At 44.0% G+C, this 10,009-nt stretch overlaps 1 pseudogene across 1 annotated transcript; it reads right to left on the reverse strand.

Moving 5' to 3' along the window:
• Nucleotides 1-1,152: 1,152 nt before the first annotated feature.
• LOC147966272 (uncharacterized) lies at nucleotides 1,153-4,121 on the reverse strand (annotated as a pseudogene). The gene is made up of 5 exons (XR_015609292.1): nucleotides 4,100-4,121; nucleotides 3,732-3,788; nucleotides 3,412-3,504; nucleotides 1,590-2,030; nucleotides 1,153-1,480 (listed from the first exon to the last, which is right to left on the reverse strand). The product of XR_015609292.1 is annotated as an uncharacterized LOC147966272 (transcript).
• Between the last annotated feature and the right edge of the window lie 5,888 nt (nucleotides 4,122-10,009).

The raw sequence follows: 10,009 nt of genomic DNA on the forward strand, positions 1-10,009 counted from the left end.
TGTAAACCGTATCAACGACGAGAAATTGAAGTGTAAATTTGGATGGTTTGAAGTGGAAACCTTAACATGCGAAAGTGTCTACCTCATTAGAAAAGCAAGCATCTACCGACGATGTATTCATTCGAGTATCAACGGACGTCAATCAGTTGTCAAACTCCAAATATTTGGTCGGTAAGGGCATGATGAAGCTGGTGTTGGAGATGCCCTCTTAGTGATCTGGAGGTGGACTCCGCTGGTCATTGTGTTGGTGAAGGTCAAACTTTGCGCTCTGTGTCGCTCATGCAAGGAAAATTCACAATCTATTCATTTTCAATCATGTCAATACAACGAACAGTAGAAATAATAAAAATTACATTCAGGTCCGTAGACCACCTAGCGACGACTACAAATACTAAAGCGAGCCAAAGGCATGCCGTCATCATCGCCTCTCCCTCGCTGGGGCCGGACAAAACTTGTAGTAGACAGTCGGGAAGTCGTCGTGCTAAGGCCCCATAAGACCAGCGCAGCAGAACAACAACCACCGCCGATAAAGAGTAGCGTAGATCGGAAGGATCCAAGCTGAAAAAGCACAAACGTAGACGAACTACGACCAGATCCGAGCAAATCCACCAAGGACGGATCCGCTGGAGACACACCTCCACACGCTCACTGACGATGGTAGACACACCACCAGAACGGGGGCTAGGCAGGGAAAACTTTATTCCATCTTCAGGGAGCCGTCATTGTCTCGTCTTCCTGAGCAGGACACAAAACCTAACAAAACTTGAAGAAACATCTAAAAATAGAGCCCTCCCGTCAGTAAGGGCCGGGATCCACCGCGTCGCCATGGCCCTAAGGCCACCGGAGACGAGACGGACCGGCGGGGGGCCGGCCGGAGACAGAGAAACCCTAAGATTTTCTTGGGGAGGAGGCGTCTTTAGGAAGAGAAAGTTTATTCATGGGCGCATACGTACACTAATTCAAGAGATGACCACCACCTCTAAGCGAGATGTGCACAAATAAGTAGTACAGTAGATGGGATGCCGTAAAAGAGAGATCAGCACGCCAAGAGATAACAGCCTATCCACAGTAACCTGCTTGCCACACAAAACTGTCATCAGATTGTTTTTCAACTCTTGGCACAGAAAATGCATGGTGATTGTTTATCAACTCTTGGCACAGAAAATGCATGGTGTTGGTGTTGGTTTCAGCCAACCAACCAAACAAAACCAAGCCAATATATAACAAAGAGGAACATAAGAAGCCGCTTGCTACAGTCGAGGAAGTTCGTATTCTATTATACATATATCTTGCTCAACCTGATGATACAGTCAGGAGAGATCCCAATGACACAGCCCAAGGCAAGGCACCCCCTATTCCTAGTCCTGAAGATTCTGCTTCTCCACAGCGTTAGACTCCCCAGCGTTCCCCTGGACAGTCACTTGATTCTCGGCAGATTGCGCCTCCACATCTTGGGCACTGTTGGCTTGCTGCTGCGCTCCTCCACTGTTGACTCCCTAGCGTTCCCATGCGCATTCACTTTCCTCGGCAGACGGCGCTTTGACATCTTGGGCACTGTTGACTTGCATTCTTTCCCCTGCGTGCTTGACCCGCGCTACATTATCTCAGATGCAGAAGCCTCACCCTCTCATCAAACCATGCCTGCCACACCTGCATTCTTTCCCGTGCACGCCTGACCCGCGCTCTCAAGTTTCTTTGCTCTCTTATTAACCGGTCAGCCACTGTTTCCAACTCCTGGTGCCTTGCAAACACTGGATCTTCCAAATCAAAGCGAATCAGGTATAACGCAAACTCGTGCACCTCGTCACAGTAATCATCCAGAACTTCTGCATACGCACCCATCTGTTCGGCCCACCGAGTGATCCCCTCGAGGTGAGCCTCGGAGACACGGACATGGTCAGACCTTTCAGCAGTCCGAAGCTGGGTCAACAACAGTGCGGCGTGTGCCAGCATGTCGAGACCATGTGCTTCATATCGCTGTGAGTTAGCCAAAGTACACTGAATTCTCTGCAGCCGATCAGGACCATAATCTGCCAGGAAATAAGTTTGTAATAAAAGAGCTGTCAAAAAGGTAATAACAGCACATCACAGATGCAGGTAGAAACAGAAAGGTGCTACCAACAGCATAAAATTATTGTATTGCAAAGGAGCAACAATGTCGGTGAGTCTCCTGGATAGTATGTTTTTCTGGAGGACATTCTGAGCTAATATCTTAAGAATGATGCAATTTTGACCACATTAGATGACATCTAAGGTTTTTGTTTAAAGAGATCCCGAGTAGAGACAAAGCTCTAGGACCTACTCCCTCCGTTCCTAAATATTTGTCTTTCTAGAGATTTCAAATGGTCACCACATACGGATGTATATAGACATATTTTAAAGTGTAGATTCACTCATTTTGCTCCGTATGTAGTCACCATTTGAAACCTCTAGAAAGACAAATATTTAGGAACGGAGGGAGTATAACTTTGGTACACTGGACTGTCTGGTTAGTTTAACTTGGTTTTCTTTGCTAGAAGAGATCAGCATTAATGTGGACTTTTGTTCTTTCTAACTATGCTCAGTCACTCCTTTTCTTCCAGACAACAAAGTGTAACGTATAGTTGATAATTTAGAACTTGGAAAATGTCGACCCAAGACAATGACTTCAGAACCAGATCCATCCTCAAACTAAAGAGTTTATACATACCATGGTCATCATACATTGGCACATGATTCTCTGCATACTGAGCCAGCTACTGGGGATTCTCAGCGAATAACTGTCCCGTCAGAACATCTTCATCTGCATTAGTATCAATCAGAAATTCAGTTTAATCCAAAGAGAATTGGAGACAGCAAGTACAGAGAAACATAATGCTTTAGGTCTAGTCACTCTTTTTTCTTTTAGACGACAAAGACATTTACTCGAGTAACATAATTCAAAACTTGGAAAATGTCTGACCTAAGATAATGCAGGTACAAACAGTACAAAATTATTGTGTTGCAAAGAAGCAACAATGTCGGATTATCATGAGGTAATATCCCTATACATAGAGCATTATATTCCTATACATAGAGCATTATATTCTGGAAGACATTCTGAGGTAATATCTTAAGAATGATACAATTTTGACCACATCGGATGACATCTAAGGTTTTTGTTTAAAGAGATCCCGAGTAGAGACAAAGCTCTAGGACCTATAACTTTGGTAGACTGGACTGTTTAGTTTAACTCGGTTTTCTTTGCTAGAAGAGATCAGCATTAATGTGGAAAAATGCTTGACTTTTGTTCTTTTTAACTATGCTCAGTCACTCCTTTTCTTCCAGACAACAAAGAGTAATGTAGTTGATAACTTAGAACTTGGAAAATGTCGACCCAAGACAATGACTTCAGAACCAGATCCATCCTAAAACTAAAGAGTTTATACATACCATGGTCATCATACATTGGCACGTGATTCTTTGCATAGTTAGCCAGCTCCAGGGGATTCTGGGCAAATAACTGCCCCATCAGATTATCTTCATCTGCATCATTATCAGTCATAAACTCAGTTTAATCCAAAGAGAACTGGAGACTACCAGTACAGAAAAACATAATGCTCGCTCTAGGTATAGTCACTCGTTTTCTTTTAGACAACACAGCAATTTACTCAAGTAAGATGATTCAGAATTTGGAAAATGTTTGACCTAAGACAGTGATTTCAGATTCAGGAACAAATCCATACTCAAACTATACAAGGGTTTGCACGTACCAAGTTCGTCAAAGGCTGGCACATGATCTTCTGCATTCTGTGACAGCCTGACAGGTGCTTGAAATCATCATCACCTGCATCGTTATCAAACAGAAATCAAAGACATGTAGAAAATATTTTGATGCACCATGGGAAACAACAGAATATAAGTTCTCAGCGAAGCAACAAAATTCGATTGCAGGCAAGAAGCTCGAGTTACGATAGGAGCAAGATTCGGAGAGGATGCAAAATGAAAGGAGGCTTATTCCCCTCTGCCTCGGATGGGTATCGAACTCATGATCCATCTGCCGGCGGTGACCTTCCATAGCGGCGGAGACCTCACTGGAGTGGGTTCCGACAACCAAAAGGGCGCGGCGCTGTGTGCGAACAGACGAGCGCGAAGCCGCGCATCTAGCGGTGCACGCGGTGTGGCCGGGGACCGACGGATTCGACGCCGGCGGCGAGGTCCGTGGCGTAGGAGCTCGCTAAGGACGAAACAGAAGGCGGCGGAAGGTTCTACTAAGACGTGCGGTGCGCGCGGCGCAAAGGGGGCGAGCAGAGGGTCACCGGAGCGACGCCGGCGACCATGCCGCGCGGCGGCGGCTTCGTGAGATCGTCGAACGAACTCGATGTCAGAGAACGCTATCGAGAGGGGGAAAGAGTTGGGAGGAAGAGGAGCTCACCAGGAACGCGGACGGAGGAGGAGGACTTTGACGACGACGCGGCGGCGGCCGAAGAGGAAGGAGTGGTGGCTGTAGTCGTTCGGGAGCGGCCTCCTGGACGTAGGCGAGGAAGACGTGGACGGCGGAGCTCCTGGACACGCTCACGCCATGGCTGCGCTCCTACGCGCTCTCGGTTCCTCCGTGGATTGCGTGGGGAGGAGGAGGAAGAAGGGGAGGGAGGAAGAAAACCCTGGTGGCGGCGGGCGATAGGAACCCTAGCGCGGACGGGTGCGTGTGGACGGCGGCTTTGGGCGCGCCCTGGCCATGCGCCACTGTACCGCTCGGTGAAAAGTTCTCTCTCATTTTGGGGGCACGGTGAAAATTTCTTACCGAGGTGGAAGACGAGGGCTTGCCGTTTCACGGTGGGCTGGGCTGGCGCGGTGAAAGAGAGAGGGAGGGTAAAGTGGGCTGGGCCGCTCTGGTTCCTCTCTCTCTCTCTCTCTCTCTCTCTCTCTCTCTGTGTATTTCTTTTCTTTTCTATTAAAAAATAGAGAAAATGCAAAAGAGAGAGAGAGAGAGAGATTGAGAGAGGGCTTAGTGATGAGTTTATGCATGAGACCAATTCTTATGAACTTTTTACAAAATGTGCGATCCAGGAAAAATTGTTCTGGGCATGATTGGAAAGTTAGATTCAAACTCATTTGAATTAGGTCTAGGTTTTTTTAAGTGTCCAAAAAAAATCAATTTTTTGTTGGAGATTATTTTCGTGATGTAAGAATTTGTGAAAAAGTCTGTAGTGTGATCATTGGATCTAAATTGAAAAGGAATTTGGATAGGGCTTGAATCGAATTTGAGTGACCAAAATAAATAAATGCAAAGAAGCTTCAATTGAATTCTGAAAAATGCCCGGTTTTATGTCATTTATTTAATGGCATGATGAAAAAAATATGAAAATGCAAAGTTCAACGTCTCATAGTAACTACTCCCTCCGTCCCAAAATAAGTGTCTCAACTTTGAACTAACTTTAGTATAAAGTTGTACTAGAGTTGAGACACTTATTTTGGGACGAGGAAGTACTAGTTAGATGCACATGCGTTGCTACGGGAGTAATAAAAAGAAATGTGGTGGCATTTGATCGAAAGGTGTCATGTGCAGTTTTGCACCATGTCATTATTGTTGGGAATCGTTGCATGGAAAACAAAAAATATTCTACGCACATGCAATGATCTATCCATGGAGATGCATAGCAACAAGGGGGAGCCCTCGTAGACCATCAGCGGAATCGTTTCACAGCGCGGTTGATGTAGTCGAACTTCTTCGCGCTTCAACCGATCAAGTACCGAACGCACGGCACCTCCGCGTTCTGCACACGTTCAGTTCGGTGTCGTCCTCGCCATCTTGATCCAACAAGCGTAGCGAGGTAGTGATGAGTTCCGGCATCACAACGACATGATGACGGTGGTGGTGAAGTGATCCCACAGGGCTTCTCCTAAGCACTGCGATGATCTAGAACGGAGGAGGAAACTAGAGGCGGAGGGGTGCCGACACAGGGCATGGAATAATCCTATGCCTTTGTGTGGCACCCCTCCTACATATATATAGGAGTGGGTGGGGAGGAGGCAGCCCTAGGGCGCCCCCAAAGGGCTGGCCGAATCCAACTAGGTGCGCCCCCTCCCCTTTCCAAATCTTTGCATGGGGGGGAGGGGGAAGGCGCCCCCTCTCTTTCCTTCTCTTTGTGAGAAGAAAAGGAAGGAGTCCTCTCCCTTCCTTCTCCATGCGCTGCGTCCTATAGGGGGGCGCACTAGCCCCCTATGGGCTGGTTTGCTCCCCTCCTATGGCTCATTAAGCCCAAGGGCATCCCCCGGCACTCCCGAAACCCTTCCGGTGACCCGATACATTCTGAAATCATTCCGGAGTCCGAATACTATCGTCCCATATATCAATTTATATCTCCGGACCATTCCGGAGCTCCTCGTCATATCCGTGATCACATCCGGGACTCCGAACAACATTCGGTCACCAAACCACATAACTCATATAATACCAAATCGACACCGAACGCTAAGTGTGCGGACCCTATGGGTTCGAAAACTATGTAGACATGACCGAGACACCTCTCCGGTCAATAACCAATAGCAGAACCTGGATGCCCATATTGGCTCCTACATATTCTACAAAGATCTTTATCGGTCGAACCATTATGAGAACATACACAATTTCCTTTGTCCGTCGGTATGTTACTTGCCCGAGATTCGATTGTTGGTATCTCTATACCTAGTTCAATCTCGTTATCGACAAGTTTATACATGTTTATTGAATTCCTCTGTCATCTCTTATGGTTTATTTTATCCAAGAAGAGCATTATTTGTCCAGTCTTTCCCTCATCTAGTAACAGCACATCCTTCAGAAATTCGTCATGTTGGCATTTGATTGAAAGGTGTCATGTGTAATTTTATACCATGTCCTCGCAAAAACAAATATACCATGTCAATATACATGTTACTATCTTCTTGTGTCATGCACTTATGATTTATTTTCTCCTATTAGAGCATTATTTGTCCAATCTTTCCCTCATATATTACCACCTCGTTCCTCATGAATTCGTCATGCGGTTAAAAATCTTGAATCTTATAAATTCAATATTGACTAGAAGTTATAAAAATCTTGCTTGTCAAACAGGATGAAGGAACACGGCGAAGCTAGGTGGCGAGTGCAGGCACCACAATGGGCACAAACACGACACATATATTTAGCATGCATACATCAAGCACGACTACACAGGGTTTTATGGAAGTAAATTATAAATCCTCTTACATGCCTCTTTCTGCAAGTAAATTATAAATCCTCTTACATGCCTCTTTCTACCCGAATGAACTCTTAACCGACATGTATACATGCTATAAACAGAAACCCTATAGTTGTAGACCCATCGGTATGCCATTTTTTTAGGTTTCTTCAAGAGCTTAGGTTCTAATCTTTTGTACTATGAGCGCTTGATGCACAGTTTCTTGTTGTAGGGAAGAAATTGTTGAATGCCTTAGTGAATGGTAGCTTCCGTTGTTTAAAGATCAATGTTGGGCAAACACACATTTCTTACACCATGAGTGTATCACTGCACATGTTTGGCACACTGGCCCTTCACCTAGAGATATTGGCTCCAGTATAAGTAATATACAACAGAGTGCAGACAAACATTGCGTTGATAAGCATAATTTACTTTCAAAAAAGCATAATTTAAAATTTGAGCTACACACGTCTTATGTGATTCTGACTAAGCTCACGCTTGAGAATAGAAGGTGTCTCCGCATCAACTCACGCCTAAGGACAGAAGTTGTCACTGTTCTTCTTCCCATGGGTCTCTTCTGTTGTCCACCACCACCATGGACAAGTCCCCACTACTAGGGAAAATCCTAGCAGTAGCGCTGATTTTTGGCCTAGCAGTAGCACGGGAGCATGCACTACAGCTAACTTGTAGCAGTAGCGTTGGTTTTCCGGCGCTACTGCTATACCTACTTAGCAGAACACGCTATTGGTAGTTACTAGTAGCGTCGCTCTACCCCGCGCTACTACTATTATTACATATTCTATTTCTTTTTTATTTTATGTCGTATTCATACACCGTTATACAAGTTTTCATACAATAGCAATTTAGATATTGTTATTACATCATAATGAGTTATTACATCATTGGGTGAAAGAACCGCGAATTAGATTCAACTGGATGGATCCAAAGTGACCAAGGTGGATTAGCGTGCACTTTGGATCCATCCACTTGAAATTAATCTGCGGTTCTTTCACCCTAATGATATAATAACACATCATCATCATCATAATATCATTAACAACTTATCATCATAATACATTATTGTCATATAACAACTCCTCGTCATCATCATTTTCGTCCATGAGACATCATATAACAACTTGGTCACTATTCATAATAACAACTCCTCATCATCATCATCATCATCATAGTACTCATAATCACAACTCCCCCTCCTCATCATCATCAACTCTAACACATTGTAGCACATAATAACAACTTTTCATCATCATCAGTCATAATCAACACTAACTAATTGTTCTTAATACCTAGGACCTACTCCTCTCTCATAGGTAAAATACCATAAAACAGTAGCTATGTACCAGTAGTTCACCCTCGGGGCTGAGGGTATGTACCAGTAGCTATGTGTTTGATCTCTCTCTCTCTCGTGTTCTTGATTTGGCACGATCTTGATGTATCGCGAGCTTTGCTATTATAGTTGGATCTTATGTTTCTTCTCCTCCTCTTCTCTCTTGTAATGGATTGAGTTTTCCCCTTGAAGTAGTCTTATCGGATTGAGTCTTTAAAGATTTGAGAACACTTGATGTATGTCTTGCCATGATTATCTGTGGTGACAATGGGATATCATGTGCCACTTGATGTATGTTTTGGTGACCAACTTGCGGGTTCCGCCCATGAACCTATGCATAGGGGTTGGCACATGTTTTCGTCATGATTCTCCGGTATAAACTTTGGGGCACTCTTTGAGGTTCTATGTGTTGGTTGAGTAGATGAATTGAGATTGTGTGATGCATATCGTATAATCATGCCCATGGATACTTGAGGTGACATTCGAGTATCTAGGTGACATTAGGGTTTTGGTTGATTTGTATCTTAAGGTGTTATTCTAGTACGAACTCTAGGGCTGTTTGTGACACTTATAGGAATAGCCCAACGGATTGATTGAAAAGAATAACTTTGAGGTGGTTTCGTACCCTACCATAATCTCTTTGTTTGTTCTCCGCTATTAGTGACTTTGGAGTGACTCTTTGTTGCATGTTGAGGGATAGTTATGTGATCCAATTATGTTATCATTGTTGAGAGGACTTGCACTAGTGAAAGTATGAACCCTAGGCCTTGTTTCCTATCATTGCAATACCGTTTACGCTCACTTTTACCGCTTGTTACCTTGCTGTTTTTATTATTTAAGATTACAAAAACCTATATCTACCATCCATATTGCACTTGTATCACCATCTCTTCGCCGAACTAGTGCACCTATACAAGTTACCATTGTATTGGGTGTGTTGGGGACACAAGAGACTCTTTGTTATTTGGTTGCAGGGTTGCTTGAGAGAGACCATCTTCATCCTACGCCTCCCACGGATTGATAAACCTTAGGTCATCCACTTGAGGGAAATTTGCTACTGTCCTACAAACCTGTGCACTTGCAGGCCCAACAACGTCTACAAGAAGAAGGTTGTGTAGTAGACATCAAGCTCTTTTCTGGCGCCGTTGCCGGGGAGGTTAGTGCTTGAAAGTATTTCTTTAGATCTTGCAATCGAACCTTTTTGTTTCTTGTTTTAGCACTAATCTAGTTTATAAAAGAAAACTATAAAAAAAATGGAATTGAGTTTGTCTCATACGCTTCACCTTTTTAATATCTTTCGTGAGTATGATGGAAAGGATAATTGTGCTCAAGTGCTAGAAAAAGAAATCTCTAAAATGTTTGACACTAAATATTTGAATGATGAGCATGGTTGCAATGTTGTTAGTATGAATTCTTTGAATACCCATGATGCTAATAATGATTGCACTAGTTATGATGAAAATGTCTCCTATAAGCATGTCAATTTTTGTGGAGTGCATGTTTG

The sequence above is a fragment of the Triticum urartu genome, chromosome 6A, assembly GCF_056163025.1.
Source record: "Triticum urartu cultivar PI428250 chromosome 6A, HENAU_Tu73, whole genome shotgun sequence".
Lineage (NCBI taxonomy): Eukaryota > Viridiplantae > Streptophyta > Magnoliopsida > Poales > Poaceae > Triticum > Triticum urartu.